We start from the raw sequence: 25,117 nt of genomic DNA, 5'->3' as shown, positions 1-25,117 counted from the left end.
CAGGGAGAAGATGGCCGTCTGTAAGCCAAGGAGAGAGGCTCCAGAAGGAACCAGCCAAGCCAGCAGCATCTGGCTCTCTGAAGTGTAGCTTCCAGGTCCGTGAAGCAAAACGTTTCTGCTCTGTCAGCCTCTCACTCAGAGGCCCGCTTTGGGGTCTACAGCACCCGCACAGAGTCAGGCTTGCTTTGGGGTCTGCACTACCCCAGCCTCTTCTGGGACCTGTTCCATTTTTCTCACAGATGTTTTCCCTAGACGCTCCTCTTGCATGCCCAGGCCTCTCTCGGTGTCTGCTTCTTAGAAGGTCGGAACGATTCAGTCTGAGTCCTCTCCCTCCCCCCATTTTACAGATAGGAAAATTGAGGTCCACTTTGGAGAATCCTGTCCATGCTACCTCCCTTTGCCACTGAAGGAATGAACGAATGAATGGTCTCAAAATTTGCAGTCCTCATGGCTCCCCAAGTTGGATAGCAGAGGTCAGGGGGAATTTCCTCCAACTTAGCCTGTATCTTGCAGCAGCAGGAAGTGCTTGTAAATATCTCCGGCACCTTTTCCACACCGGAAGCAGCAATCTGAGGCAGTTTGGGATGAATGAACATGTGGTCTGGACGTCTAGGTTGATCCTATGTGGTGTTTGGGGGAATCTATGAAAGCTTCACTCTCTGAAGAGTTAATTTTAGGGAGGCGGTAGCAAGCTGCCCCAGTGAGAGAGGATTCGGATTGTTTTTAGTGATTGAGACAGCAGATAACCAAGGCTTAGTTCAAAGTACAATGTAATGAGCATGAGTCAGAACAGAGGTAGGAAAAGTGTTCACTGGGGCAATCGCTTCACTCAACCGTTAGGACAGGAACAGGATATCATATTTAAAAAAGGAAGAAAGAAAAAGGAGGGAAGAAAGGAAGGTTAGGAAGGAAGGAAAGAAGGAAGGAAGGAAGGAGGGAGGAAGGGAAGTAAAGGAAGAAGCCCTCATCAGCACAGCACCAGCCAGAGAACCATCACACAAGGCTTCGAGCTGATAAACACAGGGCCTGTGCTCAAGAGGTGGTCCCACAGGCTGGTTGCTGGGAGCCCAGGTGGAGCTAGAAGGAAGGGAAGACCCTCATCCCCAGGAAGTGTTCATGCTTCTCAAAGAGGTGCTCAGGCTGTGGCCTCAGGGGTTCCTTGGAGCTGGCAGTGGGGCCTCAGCTGACAGCCACATGGTGGGAGGCGCTGGGACAGAGGACACCCTGACCTCAGGCAGGTGCCACGAGGAGACCAAGTGCCTAGAACTGTGGGTGTGAGGGCCTGCGGGCAGGGGCTGTGCAGGAATTGCTTCCTGCTCCTCCCCCAGCCCCCTCATCCTTCTCCCTCTCAAAGGAGAGGGGCTGGTTTAAGGTCTGGTGCTGTTTTGGCCTCTGTCTCCAGCATTACTGAGCACCTTGGCTTTGGCTGGATGTGGGCACTTAGTGACACATTTACTTTTTAATGTCAAAGTATAACAGGTTGACAGCATTGGCTTTCAGTGAGCTCTCACGGTAGTTAGCCCGGTTCTGTCCACTCCGGCCGCCACTGGCCACGTGTGGTTCTTGAACACTTAGACTGTGTGGCATCCAAACCAAGACACACTGTTCACACATACTGGCTTCGGGGGACTGAGCATGACAGAGAATGCAAAATATTCCATTAGAAATTTTAAATACTGATCATCTGTTTTAAACATTGATTCCTTGGCTATATTCACCTGTTCTTCTTCTTCTTCTATTTTCTTTACTTTTCTTTTTCATGTGGCCACTAGAAACTTTGAAAACACCCACGTGACTTCTGCTACATTGCCACTGGACAGAGCTGGCTTAGCCCCCTGCCCCAACTCTTTTGTACCTCCAACTTTCTGTAGAAACTTGAGGATAGACACTCTTTATATATTTAGATTCAAGGTACTATATACAAGATGGGGCGCCTGGGTGGCTCAGCTGGTTAAGGGTCTGATTCTTGGTTTCGGCTCAGGTTATGATCTCAGGGTCGTGGGAGAGAGTGCCTGAGGGAGAATCTTTCCCCCTGCCACTCCCTGTCCCTACTCCCCCAACTTATACATGCTCTCTCTCTCTCAAATAAAGAAATACATAAAATCTTAAAAAAAAAAAAAAAAACCCAAGATACTATATACAAGGGAGACTTGAAGAGTTTATACAGGGCTTTTTGTTAGATAGCTGGGATTTTTTCCACCCCCAAAGGTAAAACTTCAGTTAACAATGGGCATGTGTGCAAGGTGGTTCAGATAGGGGTGTGGGGTGGTATGGTCCACAGCACGGGGTGCAAATAAACCAGGGTGAAAGGAAAAGGCAGTGAGGGTGTGGGGAAAGGCCCGGCACCAAAGGCAGGACATCTGACTTTCAGGCATTCTTTCCACGGCTCAGAGAACCAGCTTGGAAAAACCACCACTTAGGAAACAGCGGTGTCTGGGCACACAGGAGTCTTGGGGACCCCATGAGTTGCCCAGCCTTGGGAGAATAAGGGTTGATGAGTGTCTTTTCATTCAGATTTTATCAGAAAAAATAGAATTCCCTGACCGTAATAATCTCTGAACTCCTTTGAGCAGGGAGCTCACCAGGTTTGGGGAACATGTTAAAAAAGTAAACCTAAGACCACAATACAAAAAGCCTGGTGATTGTAGTCCTGGACCCATTTTCTCTTGTGAGGACTGAATTGGAACGTGAATTATGGCCCATCAGTTCCCAGGCTGTCTCCGCACTGATAGCCTGCGTGTCAAATAAACCCTCGGAGCATTTATTCAAGGTATGATTAGCAGAAGCACACAGGATTACGTTTATGGGCGTCTGGAGGAATCTCAAGCTGAGAGTTTGGGCAACCTAGGGGAAAAATAAATTCTCTCTCGGGTCTCATTTTGGAGTCATGAATCCAGACACCGGATTATTTAAACGCATTAGAGGATCTTTTGGGTCTGATTTAAAATCTACAAAAACGAGGAAGTCAGCAGTCTTGATGGGGATGAGAGCTAGTGCATGAAACTTGCTTTATGTTCAAGGGACTTGCTCCTTGGAAAGGAAGGGTCTGAGTTAGCGTCTCCTCCAACGTCGAGTTTCCCTCTGTGATGGATTTATGCCAGACCGCCGCTTATCCTGAAACTTCATTTTCAGTGTCATTCTGCCCAACTAGGAGAATGCTGTTCACTATTTTTTGTCTTGTCCAACCCCGAAAGGCTGTTCATACCAAATCACCTCATAACTGGTTAATCGTATTTCAACATATCTCCTGGTTGGCTTATGCGGTTGTGTAGTAATTCGAGTTAACTCAGAATAGGAGCTTGCCTGTTATACTTCATAAATAAAAAACAAAGACATAGGGCTTAGGCCAATTATTTACTACGTGTTTTGCGTAGAAGACCACTGAGAGGCCCTGGGTGGGGTAAGAGAACAACAGAAATAAAAGAAAAATTGTAATCTGGTGCAATTTTAATCTTTCATATAGACATTCTCGACAAATACAAAGGAGAGACGGAAATGTGTGTCATGCCTTCTTTTTACTTTTGTCACAGCTAATTTTTGATCTTGATTATTCCAGAAGTTGTGGCGTTCCTGAGACTCCACTGGGTCCAATTATAACTGTCTATACACCCTTCTCTCCGTGGAGAAACATTTGGGTGTATGGATGTACTTTTTTTTTTTTTTTTTACACTTCTTGACCTTTTCTCTAGTTGTCAATTTATAACAGGTCCCAGTTAGCCTATCAACATTTATCCCCTTAAGATAAATTTTCATAGTTTGGGCACTGGAACTGGACAGTTGAGAGCCCAAGTTTCACTTGTAAACTTAGGAGACCTTGGGAAAGTTCTCTACTCTTTCCAAGCCTCATCTGTTAAATAAGCATAATAATGGTGCCAGCTCACAGGGCTGGGTGAGGATTAAAAGAGATTATTCACATAATGCCCTCAGCCCAGAGTCTGGCACTCGGTAAATCGTGGCTATATTTATGATCGCTTTCCTGCCAACCTCATCCTGGCTTCTGATGGGGTAGCGCACCTCAAAGGGTGAGCACCCGCACCCTTGGGAGGCCGTGAGAATTCTCCATCCACCCCAGACCTCTGCCATTGGGTCATCTGGCTCAGGATGCAGAGCTCTGTGCGGACAGGCTCTCGGAGAGATTAGCGTGCATGGTCAGTCGGAGAGGTACCCATCTGGAGATCCTACTGTGTGATTCCTCACCCGGACGCTCACCTTGCTCTTTGCCCGGCCCCACCTCATTCCTGGGAACGGTAGAAGGTGCAGGTGTGGGAAGAAACTGAGGTGGGTTCTGGGAAAGGGCTGTTGACTCAGTACTTCCGGATGGATAGACAAAGGGCGTGGAGGGTTTTGGCCCATCCCTGCCTTAAGCTCCGGCAGTGGAGAGGGTAACTGGAAGGAATTTCTGAGTATCCCTGCAGGAAGCTGGGTGTGTGTGTGTGTGTGTGTGTGTGTAATTAGGCAGGCCCTGCGGGGCAGAGTGCGCAACTCTTTAATAAAGGGGATGCAAACCTGCCAGCCTGAGGGTCACTGGGTGCTCCTCCCACCAGATCAGCAGCTCTTCCTGGCTCATGCCAGCCCGTTCCCTGGGCCCCGGGGGAGAGGGTTGCCCTATCCAGCTGCTGGGCCTCTCTTCATGGCTCTGTCTCTGAGACCCCCATCTCCTGTCTCCAGCAAACGTTTGTCCCCGGTGCCACCCATTTTGTGTCATAGCTAACACAGTCACATATTTGACTCACCTGGGCAATCGTAAGCTCTCTCAGGCCAGGACTTTATTCCCTCAACCACTATTTACAAAGGGTCTATGGTGCCCAGGCTTCCTGGAGGCAAAATAGAGGAGAGCGGGACCACAGCCAGTACCCCCAGTCCAGGCGACATCACCCTGCTGGGGCTGACCCAACAGGCTCCCCAGATTATTTTACTTCCCTGCCTCACATCCTTCAACGGTATCCAATCATGTTCAGAGTAGAATCCATACTCCTTTCTGTGTCCTGTAAGGCTCTGTGTGCTTCCTGCTTTCAGCTCCTTCCAAACAGGTGTCCCATCAGCCTCCAAACCCGTTCCTGCCACAGGCTTTTGGCTCTTCCTCCCCTTGGAAATGCTCTTCCCCAAACCCCCAAGGTTTGCTCCTTCTTTCTCCTCCTCTGGTTCCCCCATCAAGTACAACCGCACCACACTCCCATCATCCCGATCTCTTGTTTGCCCATTTGGCTTTAGTTTCCTGGTAGCATTTATCATCGCCTAAATTTATATTTCATACATATGCTTTCTTCCCTTGTTTCTGTCAGTCTCCTGTAGAATTTAGAAGTTCCCTGGAGGCAGAAACTTAATTGGCCTGTTCTCTGTTCTATCCCCAGTGCCTAGACTATGACAGGTACCCAGGAGGAACTCAATGAATATTTGGTGAATGAATGAACCAATGGACAAAAGATCACATTTGGAGTTTACAGAATATTTCACTGGATTCTGGTTCCGATGTCAATTCCTTTCTCCCCTGCTCCCTTGGAAGAGCTAGAGGCTTTTGAAATGTTAGGCAGTCTGAAAATAATGATTCTCCACCCCAAAGGTTCTTTAGGGTGTCAGTGAATGACCCCAGTGATACTTGTTGGTCCTTGTAGGAGTCCTTCAGGATGTCAGGAAATAACCCATTATTACAAATAGCTTTTAAGGGAAATTTGCTATTGACTATCAGTCTGAGAATAACAAACATTCCCCGGTAATTTCCTTAGAGTATAGATACCACCTTAAGGACTTTCAAAATAGTCTTCAGAACCCACACAGTAACACAGTGTGGGCTTGTCTCGGGTTATTTGTCAGAAAGTACCAAGTCTGGGCAGGTGAGTTTTCCAGAATTATAAAGCATCAACCTTCTTAATCCTAAAATTAAAACACAAATATGAAAGTCGTTTTGAGAGAAGACTTCTTCATAGATTAAAATGCTTATCTGCACCTACACATTACGTGAACTCTCTTCGAGGGTCGTCTGCACACAGAGGAAGGGTCTCTGTCAGAAACTTAGAACACTGGAAAAGACTCCCCAGACACTTATGTTGGAGGATTTTGTTTTCACCCTCCCTATTTTTCTCATTATCCTTCCTCTTTTCCTCATTTGTGACATAGAAATGTAATGTTCCTTCTCCGTTTGGTCCTTCGAAGTCTCAAAGGGAAAAGTAAACAAACTTCTACCCTATTAGCAGATTCTGTGTGTGGCAGAGGTTTGCCTAAACCATCAGGTCCGGTGACAGACCTTCAAGATGTTCCCAGAGGGGCCACCCAGGACTGCACTTCCCAGTTCCCAACCCAGCATAATTCTTCCTGGTTTTTGTAGAACTCTTTATGCTAAGATAACGTAAGGAAGATTTTTTATAATGTACCATCTTAACATACTGTCAAATCACAACACAACCCAGGAAACAAGGAGATGGAATCATTACGTCCTCAAAAGAGAGCTTCTTGGGGCCCCTGGGTGCTCAGTGGGTTAAAGCCTCTGCCTTTGGCTCAGGTCATGATCTCAGGGTTCTGGGATCGAGTCCTGCATCGGGCTCTCTGCTCAGCGGGGAGCCTGCTTCCCCCTCTCTCTCTCTCTCTGCCTACTTGTGATCTCTGTCAAATAAATAAATAAAATCTTAAAAAAAAAAAAAGAAGAAGAGCGTTTCTTGGGCCTAACCAAGAAACCATTTTCTTTGCCATTTCTAGAGGTTTTTGAAAGAATTCTCCAGATTAATTCAAGTTGCCAGTGGTCTGCATGTGTCTTATCAGGACATCTTCCTTAGAAGAACAGGAAGGGTTCTCCTAATTTCCTCCTACTGGAAGGAGCTTATTTTTCAGGAGAACTTTGTACCTCTTATCAGTGAGAATTCTTTCAGTTGCAAGTGACAAGAAACCTGATCTGAACGGGCTTCAGCCAAAAAGGAAATTATGCTGGCTGGGGTCACTTCGCAGTCCAGAGTCGATCGGGTGTGGCTTCAGGGGCGACTTGGCTCAAAACTCAAGGGATACAACCCAGGCCCAGTTGTCTTGTCTTTTCTCTCCCATGTGTTCTCCCTTTGCAAGATGACTGCCAACAGCTCTCAAGGCAAGGGGCTCCTTAGTTCAAATGCAGCAGAAAAATGTGAGGACCAGTGGCTTGGTGTTCCCAGGCAGAGTCCTGTTGCATCTCACCGTCTCTCACTGACAACCGGTAGCCCGGTAGCCCGTCCCCCAACCAGTCGTATTTCCAGAAGGCGCATAATACGCTAATTGGCTCAAACTCAGCTCCTATAAGCATTTGGCTCCCAGAGCCAAATAACTTCACCCAAAGCCAATGAGAATGGAGGACGAGCCGACCTGCAAGGGGGAGTCTACGGCTGGATCTCTGCCATGACTTCTCTGTGTTGTTGTCATTGAAAAGACAGACTAGGGAAGGGGTGGTGCATATGTAATTTCTAAGGAATCCTACAAATATCATCACACTTTCTTTTGGTGAAGATTTAGCCAGAAGTAAAAGTTTCCTGAGGTGCCTGGGTGGCTCAGTGGCTTAAGCCTCCGCCTTTGGCTGGGGTCATGATCTCAGGGTTCTGGGATGGAGCCCCGCATGGGGCTCTCTCTTCGGCAGGGCGCCTGCTTCCCCCCTACTCTCTGCCTGCCTCTCTGCTTACTTGGGATCTCTCTCTGTGTCAAAGAAATAAAATCTTCAAAAAAAAAAAAAAAAAAAAAAAAAAAAAAAAAAAAAAAAAAAAAAAAAAAAAAAGAAGTAAAAATTTCCCAACTGGCATATCATCAAAATTACCAGGGGATTTAGATTTCACAGTTTTGGGTAGCACCCACTAAGTATAATAAATCTGTTAAATTCAATCATTTTTAAGACCATCTTAGATGATTTGCAAGATCAAATGGAGCAGGGCACTCGCTTGTTCTTGGCAGGGCCAGCTCCAGCCAGAAGTGATCTCCATCCTTCTCTGCCCCATGTCTATACTTGTATATTCTGCCTTAAAGTGTAGTGCTTCTGTATGGGCTTTATTTCCCCTTTCAAAATGATAAACCCTTGGAAGATGGGGATCATGCTGTTCCCTGAGTCTCAAACTTCACAGGCCCTCCTACCGTGCAGAGGAGGCACTGTATTTCTTTCTGTTGGTTGGCTCAAAGTATCAGTGAATGGAGCCCTTACACCTCCCTCTTTCTTTTCCTTCTCTTTGTTTTCAGCATTTTTCTTTTCCCCAAGATATCTGTCCTTGGAGAGCTCGCAGGAAATCCAGGCTGATGTGCCGACCAAGCCTTGAGATGTTATTTTTGCAGGTTAGCTCACAATTTAAGAAGAAGTTGTTGGAAGACAGGACACTTTAGAGCCATAATGGTAAGCAGAAGCAGAAAGACAGACCTGGGGTACAGAATTTGGGGACTCCCTCTTTTCTGAGAGCACCTTTATTTCCTGCATTAGAAACATTAGAATGTTTCCTGTAATTTCTCTATTACAAAGTGAGGGCAGAAGCACATGATGATAAAAATAGTAGAACAAAATTTAAGAGGGCAGGTAGAGACTCCGTTTTAAATAAGATAGGAAACCCAGAAATTATAAAAAAAAAAAAAACCCAAATAGATATTTGACTACAAAAAGTTAGAAATAAATGCATGAAAAAGTATACCTTACACAACATTGATAGATGATAGGAGAAAAAAAGTGATAATGCTTACTGCCCCAGAAGTTTACCATTTGATAAGTGCTTATAATTTGATATGAGAAAGCTAACATCCCAATAGAAAAATGGGCAAAGGGTATCAGGTATACATGGGTGATTTATAAAAGAGGAGATGTATGAGGACATGTGTATGAGGACATGCTGACCCTCACTTCAGTCAGGGAAACAAAGGAGAAATTAACCACATGTCAGTTTTTACCCATCCAATTTGCAAAAATTGAAACAATCTATAACATCCAGAGTTGGGAGATTTGGTGAAATGGGCAACTTATCCCTTGCCAGTGGGGGTATGCATTGCTGTAAATGTTTACCAAAGTTGTTTGGAAACATCTATAAGATAAATGATGTTTACAGCCTTTGACTGAACCACTAATCCTGTATCTAGGAATCTGAGCTCAAGCTTACAAAAGGAAAATACCAGGATGTAGGACTATAGGTATAAAGATTATTTCAGCTTTATTTGAACTGGGGGTGGGGGTAGGGAAAGACACACTGCATATCTCATCATAAAGGAATATGCATTCAAACGATGGCATATATATCATGAAACTAATAAAAAGAATAAGTGAGATCTATAGATTGGGGGTGGGTGTGGCCATGATGTAGATTACATTCTATATTAGAATACTGCTTGTATTAAAAAGTGATAGAGGAAGAGAAAGAAAACCCCTTCCATATGTGTTCATATTCCTCCATGTTTATGAGCCCCTAGACAAAGGTGTGAGGGTTAGGTACCAAATGGTTAACATTGCTAGCTCAGGGGGTGGGCTTACAGTGGGGGAAGCAGGCCTGCCTTTAATACCCAGAGTTGGGGGACCCAAGGGCAAAGGACAGAGGGAAATTTGGCCTTATCTACTCCCCAGCTCTTCACTCCAGTTCCCTGTACACCTGAAGAGGCTTTGTACACATCCATGTTGGCACGCCAGCCTGCCCACTCCCCACAAGTGTTCTTGGAGTCTATAAGTGTACCCATCCTGGGCCAGGCTGCCTTTGGAAGAACAGGCCCCAGCTGAGGCTCACTCTGGTCTTGGGACAGTTTTAGAGGTTCTTGGTACCTGGACTGTGGTCTAAAAGGAGTCACAGACTCCCATGTGGGCATGCGTCCTTGGTCCTGAAGACTCCTGTTTCATTAGTAAGGCTTAGGTTTCTAAAGCAGAAGGCTGGAACTGAGGTCCTAGTCGCCCATGTCTAAGGGGGTAGGTATAGAGAAGTGGGGGAGATGATTAAATATTCTTCTTTATGTATCTCTAAATTAGTGACTCATTACAATAAACATTCAGGAATTAAAAAAAAAATTTTAAATGTATCCCCTTAAACATTTTAAAGTGAAAACTGAGAACCTAACAGGGAAAAAGACACCCAGCTAAATTAATCTCTAATGGGAAAATGTCAGACACCATTGGGAGCACATGGGTAGGAGAAACAGCTGAGAACATCTATCATTTCCTCATGCCTCCTCACTCCATCTTGCCATTGTTGTTTTGCTATAAAGTCAAGGGGCAGGCAGGCATGGGGTCAAGTGCATATACCTACAGACACATTTTTTGAGGAGATTTATCCACCCATCAAATATTTACCAAGGGCCCCTTATGTGTCAGGCATTGTTTCAAGTGCTGGGAAAATAGCAAAGAATAAAATAGTAAAAATCCCTTCCCTCATGGAGATAGACATGAAACAAGATAAAGGCATAAAAGTAAAGGTGTGTTAGAAGGTGCTAAACATAAAGTCAGGACAGAGTGAGGGATAAGGGACTCCAGTTTTAGATAGCTCCTTCCAGTAGGAGGAAATTAGGAGAACCCTTCCTGTTCTTCTAAGGAAGATGTCCTGATAAGACACATACAGACCACTGGCAACTTGAATTAATCTGGAGAATTCTTTCAAAAGCCTCTAGAAATGGCAAAGAAAATGGTTTCTTGGTTAGGCCCAGGTCTTACCTGGGAAGAGATGTAAATCCCAATCGGTAGGAAATGAGGGAACCAGGTTGAGAAGAGAAACCAGGTGAAGTGACAGGTCACTTTTTGTGCAGCTCACTTTTCCCTCCCCTGGAATTGATCCAATGACAAACCAGACATGGAGCGACGTGGAGGAAACTCACATGCATATTGCAAAGTAGAAGAAGCCAGGCTAAACGACTAGATACTGTGCAACTGTAGTTACATGACATTCTGCAGAAGGCAAACTTATAGGCACAAAAAGATCAGTGGTTGCAGGGGAGAGTGGTAGAGGGACTTGGTTGAGCACTGGGGACTCTTTTTTTTTTTTTTTTAAGATTTTATTTATTTATTTGACAGAGTTCACAAGTAGGCAGAGAGGCAGGCAGAGAGAGAGAGGAAGGGAAGCAGGCTCCCCACCGAGCAGAGAGCCTGATGCAGAGCTCAATCCCAGGACCCTGGGATCATGACCTGAGCCGAAGGCAGAGGCTTAACTGAGCCACCCAGGCGCCCCCACAGGGGACTTTTTAAGGTGGTACGGTTCTTCTATATGATTATGCCATCTTGGCTGCATGCCATCACACACTTGCCAACACCTATAGAACTATACAGCACAACCATCGAACCTCAATGTATGGGGAGTAAAAAAAGTTTTTTAGAAGGTCAGAGGATCCCAGGGAGGAACTCAGACTGTGCCGAGAGATTCTAACTGTAACAAAAATGTATGAAACAGCCTCGTTAGGGGAAAGGTGCTGACCTAAGCATTACTGGAGGAGCAGAATCTGTAAGACTAAAGGCAAGAGGAATTGTGCTAAGCACTGGACACTAATTGATAATGTTATTTCCCATAACACTGTGGGCTCATGATTCTCTCTCTCTCTCTTTTTCTTTTTTTTTTTTTGAGAGGAAGAGAGAATGTGAGTGGGGTGTGGAGGAGAGACAGATGGAGAGAGAGAATCCAAGTAGGCTTCATTCAAGTGTGGAGCCCAATGTGGGGCTTGATCTCACAGTCCTGAGACAATGACCTGAGCCAAAATCAGGAGTTAACACTTAATCAACGGAGGCACCCAGGTGACCCTACTATGATGCTTATATCTGCATATACCAGAATGGAACATTAAATAAAAGAATGGTGGACAGCGGGAGCCAGGTTTCTTACTGTAGAAATGGGTGTTTACAAATTAGCAGGGAGGAGGCAAAAATGGGTCAGAGTTGGAGACATCCGTAAAAAATCATGTTTTACTTAACATTGATATAGATGGTTACATATGGAAATATTCATTGATGTGTGTATAAATGTGGGTTGGTATAACCACAGATATTTCTTTGGGCTGTCCTCTGACAGGGCCAAAAACAGAAAAGGAGGGGAAAAAAAGATACTCTGGTTTCAGTGAGTACACTTAGGTCCCCTATCTAGATTTCTAATACCGTCTTCTAATAAAAGCAACCAGGACTTCTTGGAGAGTGGGGACCAGGGTAAGAAATATACAAGATGAGCACTTTCTAATGCCAGAAAGTAAAGAAGGCCCCCTCCCTTCTCTGTTCCCCACCAAAATGAGGGGGTATGTCTGAGGGTACAGGAACAAAGCGAAAGAACTCTCAGTGGCTAAAGCTGGAACAATTTGAGCAATGCTAAAGTAGTATTGGGTTAAACCCCAAATTATAATATAAATATTCATGAGTCCATCCTAATATAAATAAATAATTGAATAAATTAGTAAGTAGAGAGGATAGACAAATCTCCATGCATAAGAATTCCAAATACTTGTACAATTTATCCTCAAGGAGGTGGAGCAGAAGCCCCAGGCAAGGACCAGCCTCCTTCCAAAGAGTAGGTAGGGCGTGGGAAAAAAGACATGATGGTGAATTGTCAGAGTCTGCCGGAGCTGGGTTGAAAGGACACATCTAGGATTTAAGGAGCCTTTTCCTTGGTGCGGGTAGTGGAGTCCTATCAACCTCGGGTCTATAGGTCCCTGATACACGTGTGGTCTGGTTGTGGCAGGGCTGAGGTGTGATCTGAGGCCCTAGGCAAGTAAGGGTGCCAGGGACTGTGGTTTTTGTGCCCAGAGGCGCAGGTGGGGTTTGGAGGGAGTCCTACTCTGGCCTGAGGTAGGAGGAGTAAACAGTGGATGGGGACAGAGAATCCTGTGGCAGCTAGCATTCTCAGGCTGGCTCTCCCTTCTAGGACATGTCTAAGACAACCTCCTTCTAAAGGGTAGGGTATGGAAAAAGGAGGAAGCATCACTTGACTGTGGAGAAACTGGATAGGGATGGCCTCAGCCAGGTGGTCAAGGTCAGTGTCAACAGACATAAGTTATGTTGATGGTACATAATGACAATGGTGCTTGACCTCTGTGCTCTTCCTCTCACCCAAACCAGAATCCCATTCTAATCATGAGAAAAATATTGGACACACACAACCGAGGGACATTCTACAAAATACTGAATCAGTACTCCTCCAAACCATCCAGGTCATCCAAAAAAAAGGAAAGTCTGAGAAACCATCACAGCCAAGAGAACCCTAAGGAGATAGGATCACAAGATGTAATGTGGGATCTGGGGGATGGGTTGGGGGAGGATAAAAACTGAGGGAAACTTAGGAGATCTGAATAAAGTGTGGGTTTTCCCTCGTAACAACGTTATCAATATTATTGGTTCATTAATTGTAACAAATGTATCATGCTGACGTAAGATGTTAATAATGGGAGAAATTGGTATCAGGTGTATGGAGATGCTATATGATCTTCTCTAATTTTCTGTAAATCTAAAACTGTTCTAAAAGTTAAAGTCTATTACATATATACATATAAATTTAAAGGTTTTAAATTTAATTTAGAGAGAGAAAAAGAGTATAAGCAGGAGGGGTAGAGGGAGAGGGAAAGAGAGTCTCAAGCAGGCTCCAGGCTGAGCAGGGAGCTGGACGTGGGGCTCGATCCCATGACCCGGAGATCACGACCTGAGCCGAAACCAAGAGTCGGATGCTCAGCAGACAGCACCACTGAGGCCCTCCTCTGCCATATATATTTTTAAAACCTTGTAAAATTACAATCATAACTTTTAAACCCTGCTTTTGTTCAAGGGAAATGTAGCTATGAGCTTTTGGACACATGGGCACCAGAAGGACATTGTTAGCATTTGAAATCCGGTGCCTGGAGCCCTTCGAAAGTCATTCTGTGGCTTTGGAAGGCTATAGAACAAGATGGGGCTCCCAGAACGTGAGTGATCTCAAAACAAGCCCCGAGTACCTCTCCTCGGACCCCCAAACTTCCATAACGGAGTTCTCTGCTTCCAAGAAAGCATGAATTCCCTGACAAGGAACGACTCACCTAATCCTTCCGGAGGTGGGTATTTACTAATAAGGTATGGGGCCATCTTGTATTCGGGGGCAGTTACCTGGGAGTGTGTAAAGTTCCAAGTTTGTTATATCAGAGCTGGCCTTTGAACACTAAAGAACTCCAGCGGCTTTGGATCATTTTAGTTACTATCTCCCAGGGGACACTGTCAATAATTTACATCGCACAGCCCTGGGTTATCTAATAACTCTGGATTTTCTGCTCTAAGGAAGGCGAATAGAAAAGTAGCTTTTTGTTTTTTAAAGGGGAAAAAAAAAAATCACCGCTCCTCTTGGCTGGGGGTGGTCGGGGTGCAGAAGCTGGCTCTGGCCGGGCTCAGGAGGGTGCCTTCTCGAGGAGTGGGTAGAAAGGAGGATGGAGAGAGGAGTATGTGGGAGAGCCAGCTTGGGGTGGAGAGGTGCTGGATTTCCCCGTCTTCCGAGGGAATCGCTCCTTGTGCAGATGGCGGGAAAAGTGAAGAGAGGATCCCCTGACAGCTAAGGCACAATCCTTCACGCCTTCCCCACAGCAGTTTCTGAAGGGGTGGAGCTTGTTTGCCTTTAAAAAGGAATTGGAGATGCTCCGAGCATTTTGAGTGACTCATACCAGTCTGGTATATTTGTAAATATCATTGCTTGGACAGATTTAAACAGGAAGCCTGGAAAGTCTGTTTCCCCGACACATCAGCCTAGTGGTTGAGTTCTGCTCTTGGGGAAGAGCAAAAGATGCACTGATTTCCAGAGTCATTCAAGGTGCAACCCCAGAACCATCCACATTGGCCATGTAGGAGGGGCCCCGCTGAACTGCGATGAATTACAAAGAGAGTTTTCTCTCTCGTGGGTGGAAGGCCACCACCTCTGTGCAGCCCCCCTTCTGGAATCTCAACATTCCCCCTCACCCCATCCCATGACGCTCAGGCCATTTTTAAACCTCAGGGTGTTTCTAGAGGCCTTCTCGCTGCCAAAATGAAATGTGAGCCAATGTTTCAAAGCCATAACTAGAATGCCTCAAATGAAGTTATGCAGCCGTATTTTGCTTTCTTACCTTTCAAGCAAGGCTTGCCCTGTTCATCTGCTTTGTATATACAGGACATGGGTTATTCGCGTTGTGTTTTCCTTCCTCTTCCTGGTTCCTTAACAGGTTTCTAAGCTCCAGTAGGTGGTCGGTAAGTCAGACCTATCATTTTGGGGAGCTGTCTGGCAGAGCTGGGGTGGGCAGGGTGTGGGCTGGGGTCTGGGCGGGAGGCGCTTTAGAGACCTCCGGGTCCATGGGGCCTGAGTGGCAGGCTAGGCAGCAAGGCAGCCCGCGGTGGGGGGGTGGGGGGTGGCGGGGACAACAAGGAATAAAAGAGTCTATTGCAAAGGCTTTTCTTTCCCTCTCACCTGTTTCTTCCCAAGTGTGAACATGTTTTATGTTATACTGCGAGTGAGGCAAAGTTGTGGTTTCTCCTAATTCCTTGTGTGATTTCCAGACATGACAGTCCTTCTCCTGGCAGGCTGAGTTACCTTCCCCTGGGAGAGCCTTGGATTGAACCGATTCCCTTTAAAAAGGGAACTGAACATGGAAGAGAGAGAGAGAGGAAAACAGACACCCATGGAAAAACACCTGCGTGTGGGGGGGGGGATGCGTGGCTGTGGACATGCTGTGTTTCCACCTGGAATCATGTTTGAAGGCAACGAGTTAGAGAGCAAACAAGGACGGGGTTTTCCTCTTTCTCCTCTCTTCCCTTCCTCCCTCTCTCCCTCTCTCCTCTTTTCATTAGAAGAATTGGATGTTTGCCCACGCAGACAAAGCTGGCTTAGGGAGGAAAATCTCAGGAAGGAAGCAGTGTGAGGAGACGGGAAATAGCAAGAATCCGGACACTCTTTGCCTTCTATCCCTGAACTGGGAGAGGAAGAAGCAGTTTTCGCGGCCGTGGCCAGGGTCCCGCCGTGTTGACGGGGGTGGGGTGTGCACGGAGGGCCACCTGCCCCTCTGGCTCTCAGTGGCCCCGGTAGAAGGACAGGAGTCCCGGAGTGGTCCCGCCACAGGGCAGCTGTACGAGGGCACCCTGCCCCCCCTCCCCGTCTGCCAGAGCACAGGCCTCCTCTGTTAGGAATTAGGTGGAACATATGGATGTAGGACGCTGTTGGCTTTTTCCAGACACAAGGCCGCTTTCCAGCCTGAGAAGCAGCTTGGAGGAAGAAGGGTAATAAGATAGAGTCCCAGCTGGACCTGAGGGCTTTTCTCTCCTGCCGTTCCTCTGCCTCCTTCTCCCTCCACCTCCTCACCCCCCCATCTACTTCTGGTTTACTTCCCCCCCCCGCCCCCCCCCCCCCCGTCTTTACTGGTCCTCCCCTTCTTTTCCTGGTTCCCTTGGCTCTTTTGTTCTTCCACTTTGTGCCTTTCTCTCATTCCTTTAGCGTCTTGACTTTCTCCTCCGTGTATTTCGTGCTTCTTCCCGTTTATCCCGAGTTTGGGTTTGACCCCTCTGTCAGCTGAAGTGGATTGTGGGTTCTCATGGAGAGAAAAATGCAGGCTGTGTCACTGAAAGCCGGGGCCTGCCTTCATGATGCCATGGAAAGGCGGTGGCGTTTTATCATAGAAAAGGAATGCCTGCTTCCATTGACTGAGGCTGTTTGGACTGTTTCTAACGGGCTGTCTGAGCAGCATGAGGGTTTCTGTGTTACGGAGGGGGAGACCCAGGCGGACAATTACCAGTCTTGCACAAGGTCATCTTGCATGTCAGAGAGTGGCACTGAACCCAATTCTGTCTAATTCTGAAGTCCCCCTTGCTTTATACAGCCGTGAGGGTCACGGCTAAAGTGGCCATGCGTGCTGGGGGAGGGATGTGTTTGTTGCTCAGCTCAAACGTCTAAAGCAACTGGCTCCGATGTGGGCATTACCGGGCATCAGCCGCGGGACCCCACTCCAGAGTCTTCCATTCAGATCTGGGGGCAGACCTGAGAAGGGGCATGTCTAACAAGTTCCCAGGTGATGCTGAAGCCACGGGCTTGGTGACCGCCCTTGGAGACCCACTGGTCTGAAAGGTTTTGGCTTTAGAATTAGGTGACCGGTCAGAACTCAAGCCCAGAGGGCAGGAAACATTTTGTAGATCCCGACGTGAGTGCAAGGTGGGTACAAATGGAAGTATTCAGTGAGCTGAATACTGTCTCATTTCACAAGGGCTGGAGAGTGCCTTCCAAAAATATTCACAATATAAAACTGATTGAGTTGAAGAAATTAAATCAAGGAAACATGAAGGCAGGAGTTCAGGACAGGTGGCTGGGATCCAAGAAGGATAACCTTTCCTCTTTGTTGGCAGAGCTAAATGCACTTCCCTTATTTTCCTGGTCAATGGTATCCCATTTTCATTGGGGGAGGAGACACCTGAATTTTACCCTTTGAATAAAATTCTTCTTTTCCCAAACTGCCTTCTAGAGAGGGTCATCTTCTCATACAGTTTAGAAGTTATGAACTGATTGATGTTTATCTTTTTTTGTGACCTGATACTGGGCAAAATGGCAACTGTGAAATATAGATTAGTTGAGTAACTGTATTTTTTGGGTATCTGTTGCTTACTTTCCACAGAAAAGAGAGCTAAGAGATGTAATAGGGAGACCCACAAGAAAGCTGGAAGAGGATTCCTATTTTCAAGGTACTTACAATCTAGCTTGGAGAAAAAGATGTACATCTAAACAGCAGGAGATGAACTGGGTCTTTTTTTTTTTTAAGATTTTATTTATTTATTTGACGACAGAGATCACAAGTAGGCAGAGAGGCAGGCAGAGAGAGGAGGAAACAGGCTCCCTGCTGAGCAGAGAGCCCGATGCGGGGCTCGATCCCAGGACTCTGAGATCATGACCTGAGGTGAAGGCAGAGGCTTTAACCCACTGAGCCACCCAGGCACCCCCAAACTGTGTCTTTTAACAGAGGTCAGCAATTCTGAAGGTAGCAATTCACAGAAAGGAAAGCTCAGGGTAGGCTGATGCGGGCACAAAAGAATGAAACTTAATTTGACAAAATCTAAGAGAGAAAGATAACCAGGATAAAAATTGAGACCATTTTCGAGAGTTCTAGGTATAGAAGTTCGCACAACTTCGTATAAACAAAACACTCAATGACTTCATTGGCCATATAGATGGCTTTGGGGTGTTAGAAAAGGTTGCCGAGTGACAGATTTGCCACTTAGTACCCCGTGGCCTTCCAGCTGTCCTTTGACCTCTTTAAGTTTTGGTTTCTGCAAAAATAAAAAATGCGGATTTCTAGTATCTGTACCCGCTGAGCCCCAGCTCGGAAAACAGCTAGCCGTATTTGAAGGTCAAGGGCCTTTAAACGGGGATTTAGGAACTTCAAAACCATAGGGCAGATTGGGAGAAGGGAAGCTGGGAGAGGACCACCAGCTTCCAGCGGAGTCACGGAGCTGCTCTTTCCACCCCGAGGCCAGGGAACCGGCTAGAGGCACCCAGCCTACCCCGGGCGCAGTGTCCTCTGGCCCCAGCAGAAGCTGGGGCTTGCGATGCCCGGCAGGTGGCTGCAGCTCGGGGAAGAACGCTTTCCATCTCTCTTCTGCCTTCCAAATCTTGCACAAGGGCACCGTCTTGGCAGAAACTACACTGGAATCCGGTTGTCGAGGTAGTTGAGAAAGTGCAGGTCTCAGGCTTCTAGGCCGGAGAACACAGGAAAGGGCTCTGAAGCGGGTCGGGCGGAGAACCCTTGCCCAGGGACGCTCCTGGGCCCACGGGCTGAAAGGGTCATTGAGAGCTTGGGTTACCGCCCATCAGTGGGTTGTAGAATCAGGTTAGAGGGCTGTGACCGGCACTTCTAAAAAAACTCGGATAAAACAGACAATAACCCAGTGCATTGCACAGAGTAAGGTGTGAGCATGTGTACGAGTGTGTGTGTGTGTTCGTGCGTATGCCCGACACACTGGGTTATGATGTATAAAGGTCGAAAAGGTTTGAAAGCCATAGAATAAAGAATCAGTGACACGAAATAACTTGTGCATTTGGGAAATTGTAAAGCACAAAGCAAATATGAATTAATGGCCCATGAGGCCCGTGTTCCCTTTTGACTCAGTCTGGGTGTGTCCTCTCTGTGGTGTTCAATCTGTCCACCCCAGCGGGTACATTCAGGACTTCCCCACAGTTGTGGAAGCCTGTGGAGTAAAACCACCAATGGGGCCAGAATGTGGAGATTGAAACGTTAAAAAGGAAAAGAAAATAAAATCTGGCCTTGGTGTTTGATTTCCTGAAGGCCCAGCCTAACTTTCCTGATTAAAGGCGTGTTTAGTCAGCAAAAACGGGGGTGGGTGTTTAGCTGGGAAGAAAAAAAGCCATGGGACATGGGGAATAGCTTTTAAAATGTATCCTGAACACCTTACGCATCATCACAGAGCCCATTTGCAGATTGGATGATAACCGCATTCAGACGGCTGCTTCCTCGGATACCCTTGTTACCAGCATCTGGAAGCGGAAATGATACTCCGGACTCAGGTTCATACCTCCGCGAAAGCAGGCTTTGAAATTTTATTAACTGAAAACCCATTGTCTGCTCCTTCCTCATAGACCACATTATTTCAAGGAGTCTCGTATCTTTGGAAATGGGTTGGATTTCGTTTTGCTCAAGGGTAAATGAAATTTTAAACTAGGTACAAACTTAATCATTTTATTTTTTTTTCTGGTTTAGAAATTCCTCCTTATCTCTCCTTTCCTGAACTCACTCCTTTCTTAATTGCTTGTAAGAGGCAGCCCATGATAGGGTAACTGGTTTTTCTTGGAATAGCAAATACATAATAAAAAGAGCACCATTTACTCCTAACAATTTACTGGTTGTTCTCTGAGCCCCCTGGGAGGTGGGTGAATGTTGTTCCTCTTCTCTTTATAGCAAAGGATGTATGACAAGGTGATAGGATCCAGGTCAGTGCCAAGTAGGAATTCAAAACCCAGACATGTTTGCTCTATAGAGAACAGTATTTTCTGCCTCCCCACCAGCTCAGGTGAACGGAGAGCTGCTATCAGCCCAGGGCTATGCTTATCTAAGTGTACCTATATGGTTTTTCTCTGCTGTGTTTGTCCCTGGGCAGCAGGGAGGCCAGGAAATGAGACCAGGCTTTCTTTGCCACCCAGGAGGGCTGGAGAATCAGGAAGGGGAACGCGGATTGAAGGGCTGCGGGTGGTGGGCTGGGGATTATTTGGGGGAGGGCTTGAGACAGTATAAAAATAATGGCGAACAGTGAGAAAAAGGAGTTCAGGAAGCATGAAGAGTCATTAAAAACGTCCAAAAACTTCTCCTGAATATTTGTGTGGGACTAGAATATAAACCAGGAAAGAGAGATTCTGATCAAAATAGATTTGATCAGAATATCCTGTACTCTGCATAGTTGTAGGGGCTGTTGAGAGTGAATTTAAGGCTTTGAGGGACTAGAGAAAAATGATGTTAATTCAGAGTGTCTTTTGAAATGAGAGTTAAAGAGGATCAAGGAGTAAAATTCCCTTTGCTGATAACATTTCAGAGTCTATGCTAAATGCACAGCCTTTCCTCTTTCCTCCCTCCTTGCTCTCCTTTCCTCCATCCCTCCCTTTTCTCCGTCCCTCCCACCCCTCCTTCCTTTATTTTTTTTTAAGATTTATTTATTTATTTTAGAGAGAGACTGTGTGGTGCGGAGGGGCAGAGGGAGAGGGAGAGAGAGAGAATCTCACGCAGATTCCCCGCTGAGCACGGATCCCTGAGATCAAGACCTGAGCCCAAATCAAGCGTCGGCCTCTAAACGGACTGAACCACCAATGTGGCCCTCCCCTCCTTCCTTTCTTAAAAAATAATCTCTCCCAACAGTCTTATGGTTGTTCCTACTTTAAAGATGAAGTTTCAGGTTCCAAGAAATTAAGTAGCTTGCCCAAGTTTGTACAACTAAATGAAAAAGGAAGATTCCAATTGACCTTCCCCTAACTCCCAAACCCATGCTCTTTCCAAAACACGGCTACACTCCCTCTCTTCCAGAAAATGGAATGGAAAATGTCTGTGGAAACCCGATCACGGTTCCAAGCTATATTATACAGTGAGACTGTGCATACGTTATCTTCGTGTGTGCGGTCTGTGCCCCAGATTTCCATGAAACGTGCTCTCTCCGTAGCTGGCTGTATGTTCCGAGAAGAGGATTTTGTGGGGTTGCAGCCCTACAGAACCAAGGAGGAAAGGGCACCCTCTGAAGGGCACCATCCTCAGGATAGAAATTCCTTGGCCGTTGAGAGTCATCACTGCAAACGCCAGATGGTCCTGGGGTTCAGTGGTTAATTTCTCTTGAGTTTCCTGTAGGCGGATGCTGCATGATTTAGGCTGGGGCTCACCAGGGCCAGCCTGTATTATTTGCAGAGCCCAGTGTCAAATGTAAAGGCGGGGCCCCTTATGAAAATTTTATTAAGGACTTCAAGACGATGAAGGCAGAGTGTTCCATACGTGCACAGAGTTCCGAGTGTGTGGTTGCGCAGGAAGCTGACCGTGGAACCCACCCACATAACGTGGTCCAATAAGACAGTCACCGAAGGTGGCCATCCTTTGTGTGTTATGCCAAGGTTACTCACACAAACACACCTAGGGGCGGGGTGGGTGGAAGGGAGATTCTATGAAAAAGCAAGCTGACAAGAGCGGCTATCGTAAACACACTTGCTGGTTCTTTCATTCATGAGGTCATTCATTTGAAAGGCCCTTAAGGACCCCTTACTGTATTCCAGGCAGCACACTTGGTGTGGAGGATGTGAACTCTTCATTTGAAGCACGACATGTGTGTAAAGTACATCATGTCTTTGGTTTACGTGTGTGTTGATGCCGTGTGTGAAATAGACAGAATGGGGTTTGTACAGTAGACACCACTGTGAGACTTACCCTTCTGCTAGGCAAACCCCTCCCCCTCCACGTTGCTGTCCACAGTGGTTCTAAGCTGCATGTCGTGCTACATAGAATTCCCCACCATGTCTTAAAATTCATTTTTCTTGAGATGGTCACTGTTTTTGGTCTCCATTTCTCTGGGACACAAGCCGCTGGTGAGGAGTGGTCTCCTGTAGCTCCCCTGATGACCTGGGTGAGAATTGTCTTAAGACCTAAATCTTTTTTTTTTTTAAGATTTTATTTATTTATTTGACAGACAAAGATTACAAGTAGGCAGAGAGGCAGGCAGAGAGAGAGAGAGAGAGAGAGAGGGAAGCAGGCTCCCTGCTGAGCAGAGAGCCCGACGTGGGACTCGATCCCAGGACTCTGAGATCATGACCTGAGCCTAAGGCAGAGGCTTAACCCACTGAGCCACCCACGCGCCCCAAGACCCAAGTCTTTCCTGGTGGTAAGAATCACTTTGTGTGGAGATGGGGGCGGGGGACGTCACTCATTGGGATGCGGATTCTTGGGCTCTTCTTCTGGGGAGTCTCACTCAGTAGGCTTGAAGGGGCCCTGGAAACCTCAGGTTTAACAAATGCCCCCAGATGATTCTTATTATCAGGTACAGGTGGGAGAAAGCCAGTTGACACTATATGCCCTAAATAGGGTCCCTGGGCCAAGGGCACACATGTTCTCAATGTCAATCTTCTGAAAGACTGGTCCATTTCGACATCCCCATCCACGGACTCCTGGTTTCATCCCTGGTCAGTTCTCATTTATGACTCCTTGCTTTTTACTTGACTAATTCTCCTTTATCTGTTTGATTGAAGGCATGATGCTTATTTCTAAGTTCTCTTTGCCCTAGTCGTTACTGTGAATTCAGCTAGCACTGACTGTTCAGTGTTTTCTTTGATCGCAGACATGCTCTCTGGTTGTCACTCCCTTTGACTTTGTGCTCTTGTGGGATATCAGGTGCCTTGTCTGGAACCTCCCGGGAAGGTCTTTAGCTCAGACCCTAGATTGTGCCACTCCTGGATCTTAGAGAAACTGAGAGAACATGTGTGTGTGTGTCTAACTTGAGGGAGTGGTGGTGGGTGTGGGGGAGACAGGGGGAAAGCCTGAGAGAGAGAGAAAGAGAGAGTCTGAGTTAATTAAGATTTATCCTTCTTATACCTCCACCTGGGAGGTCTTTTTTGGATGTAACCACCTAATGCTTAGGCTGTGTTAGGGGGTTGGGGAGGGGAGGCTTTTTTGATGCAATTTTGGAAGCATCCTACGGTTCTAGCAGTGTCCTGATGTGTCTGTTGTCTGTGGCCGGGCCTGGGATAGCTGATTTTTGGTCCCCAGGAGTGGTGACAACGTGGGCAGTGACACAGCTGGGACTTGTGAAGGACAGAAGGCAGCATAGATGGAAGACTTTGCATTTCTGTATCCCTGTCCCTGTCCCTCTCATTTGCCTGTCATGCTGTGCACCCATCTCTCTCTCCTTTCCCACAGGACTGGGGGCGGGGGAGGGCAGGGATATCAGTTTCTCTGGTCTTTCAAGCTTCCTGGGCCATCTCCAGAGCCAAGCCCCCAGAAGGCAGCAACCTTAGTACTGAACCCATTTTCAGTTTCAGTCTGTTTTCTGGGCTAGTGCTACTCTGTTCAGTGTGCCCAGGGAGAGGGTCTTACTGCCTGGCCTAGGCCATGGGGCCATCCCTGGGCCATCTTGACTGACTGCCAGGTAGAGCAAGATGAACAAAATTCCTGAGGGAGGGGAAAGTAGGTGATGTCAAGATGTTCCCACAATCTAGACATTTGCCTTTTATGGGAGATGTTAGAAAAAGTTCACGCAGCTAATTAGGAGAGCTTCAAACCAGTGATTTCATTCACATGGCCATCCACTGTGCTCACACTGCTGTTTCACCAAGGGGAATCTTGTTTTGAGACAGTATGAGCACTTGGTGTAGTTCATGCTTAACATCCATGCCAATAGCCCTCCCATGTCCTATAACCCTTGTTTGGTGTGTGATCCTTGCTCTAACCTTGCTCAAGTTTAGGAGAAGCTGATATTCAAAGGCACTGGCCCATACGCCCAAACACCAGCTTCTCATAGTGGCAGTTAAACTAGGTGAGCTCAGTTAGAATTCCCGTTGACTCTGACATTGTACGATGATTTGGGGAGACCTTGCTTATAACATTTCTGATTTCGAATTATCAAGTGTTCTAAGCGTGGTGTCTACCAAAGATGAAGTTGAAGAAAGCTCTCAGGAAGCAGCATACAGAGATCTGGGGTTAGGGCCCCAGGCTTTGGGGTCGGACATTCTGGGTGTTCAAGTCAAGGCTCCGTCAGTGTATTTTCTGTGTTACCCTAGGCAAGTTCCTTAATCCCACTGTGCCAAATAAATTTTATATTAGATCCCATATTTATAGAGTCCATAATTGTTGCACACATGTAGACTATGTAATCATTATGATGCAGATCATATTTAATATATCAATTATGCACCTTAAAATAAAAAGAAAAACTTGTTTTCTGCTTTTATCTTTAAAATATCAATGCTGTTGGTTTTCTCACTGCTCAAGAAAAGTTATACAGCCCTGATGTGACTTTCCCAGGAAAAGAAAAATAACTTTGAGCCTTAAGCTTTCCTGGGACTATGTGATATCTCTCTTTTCCCTCTTTAAAAACAGCAGCTGTAACTAAACCACTCTTGTTCCAGTGGAAACTCTACACAGAATGCAAAAACGTTAACATGGACAAAAGCAATACAGTGAAAACACCCAGGCAGGATCAATCAGCATTGATTGTCAGAAACTTATTTGTTTTTACGGCATTATTAATATACTTCCACAGATAACAGAATTTGTGTGTTTTAAGTTTTTATTTAAGTAACAAAAAACAAAACAAAACACTCAACATGGGGCCTGAACTCACGACCCCGAGATCTAGAGTGTCATGCTCCTCTGACTGAGCCAGCGAGGCGCCCTGGATAACCAGAATTTTGGAACACGATTTGAAAACCTTTACAGCATAAGGCAGTCAATTAAAAAAAAGAAAAAAGCTGTAGTCTCTGTAAAATACACACATAACAACATATGCATGTGTACACTCACACACACATGAACTTGGCAAAGCACCATGGAGCCGTGCTGATGTTTTGTCCTATTGAGTTGCTGTAGTTCGATAGAGTTAGCCAAGAGAAGACTTTTCTCCCCTTTAATAATGTACCACAGTTGTTTGAAGGCCTTTTCAATCCCTTTCCTGTTTTGAAAGCACCTCGTGTTCCCATGTGATGTAGCCCTGGGATATCCTTCAAGTTCATCACTCTGGATAACAAAGACAAGTGTGTTAGGC

Source organism: Lontra canadensis, unplaced genomic scaffold (assembly GCF_010015895.1).
Source record: "Lontra canadensis isolate GAN:19392208 unplaced genomic scaffold, GSC_riverotter_1.0 scaffold21, whole genome shotgun sequence".
In the NCBI taxonomy this organism is placed as follows: Eukaryota; Metazoa; Chordata; class Mammalia; order Carnivora; family Mustelidae; genus Lontra; species Lontra canadensis.
Note: the sequence above shows the minus strand (reverse complement) of the source record.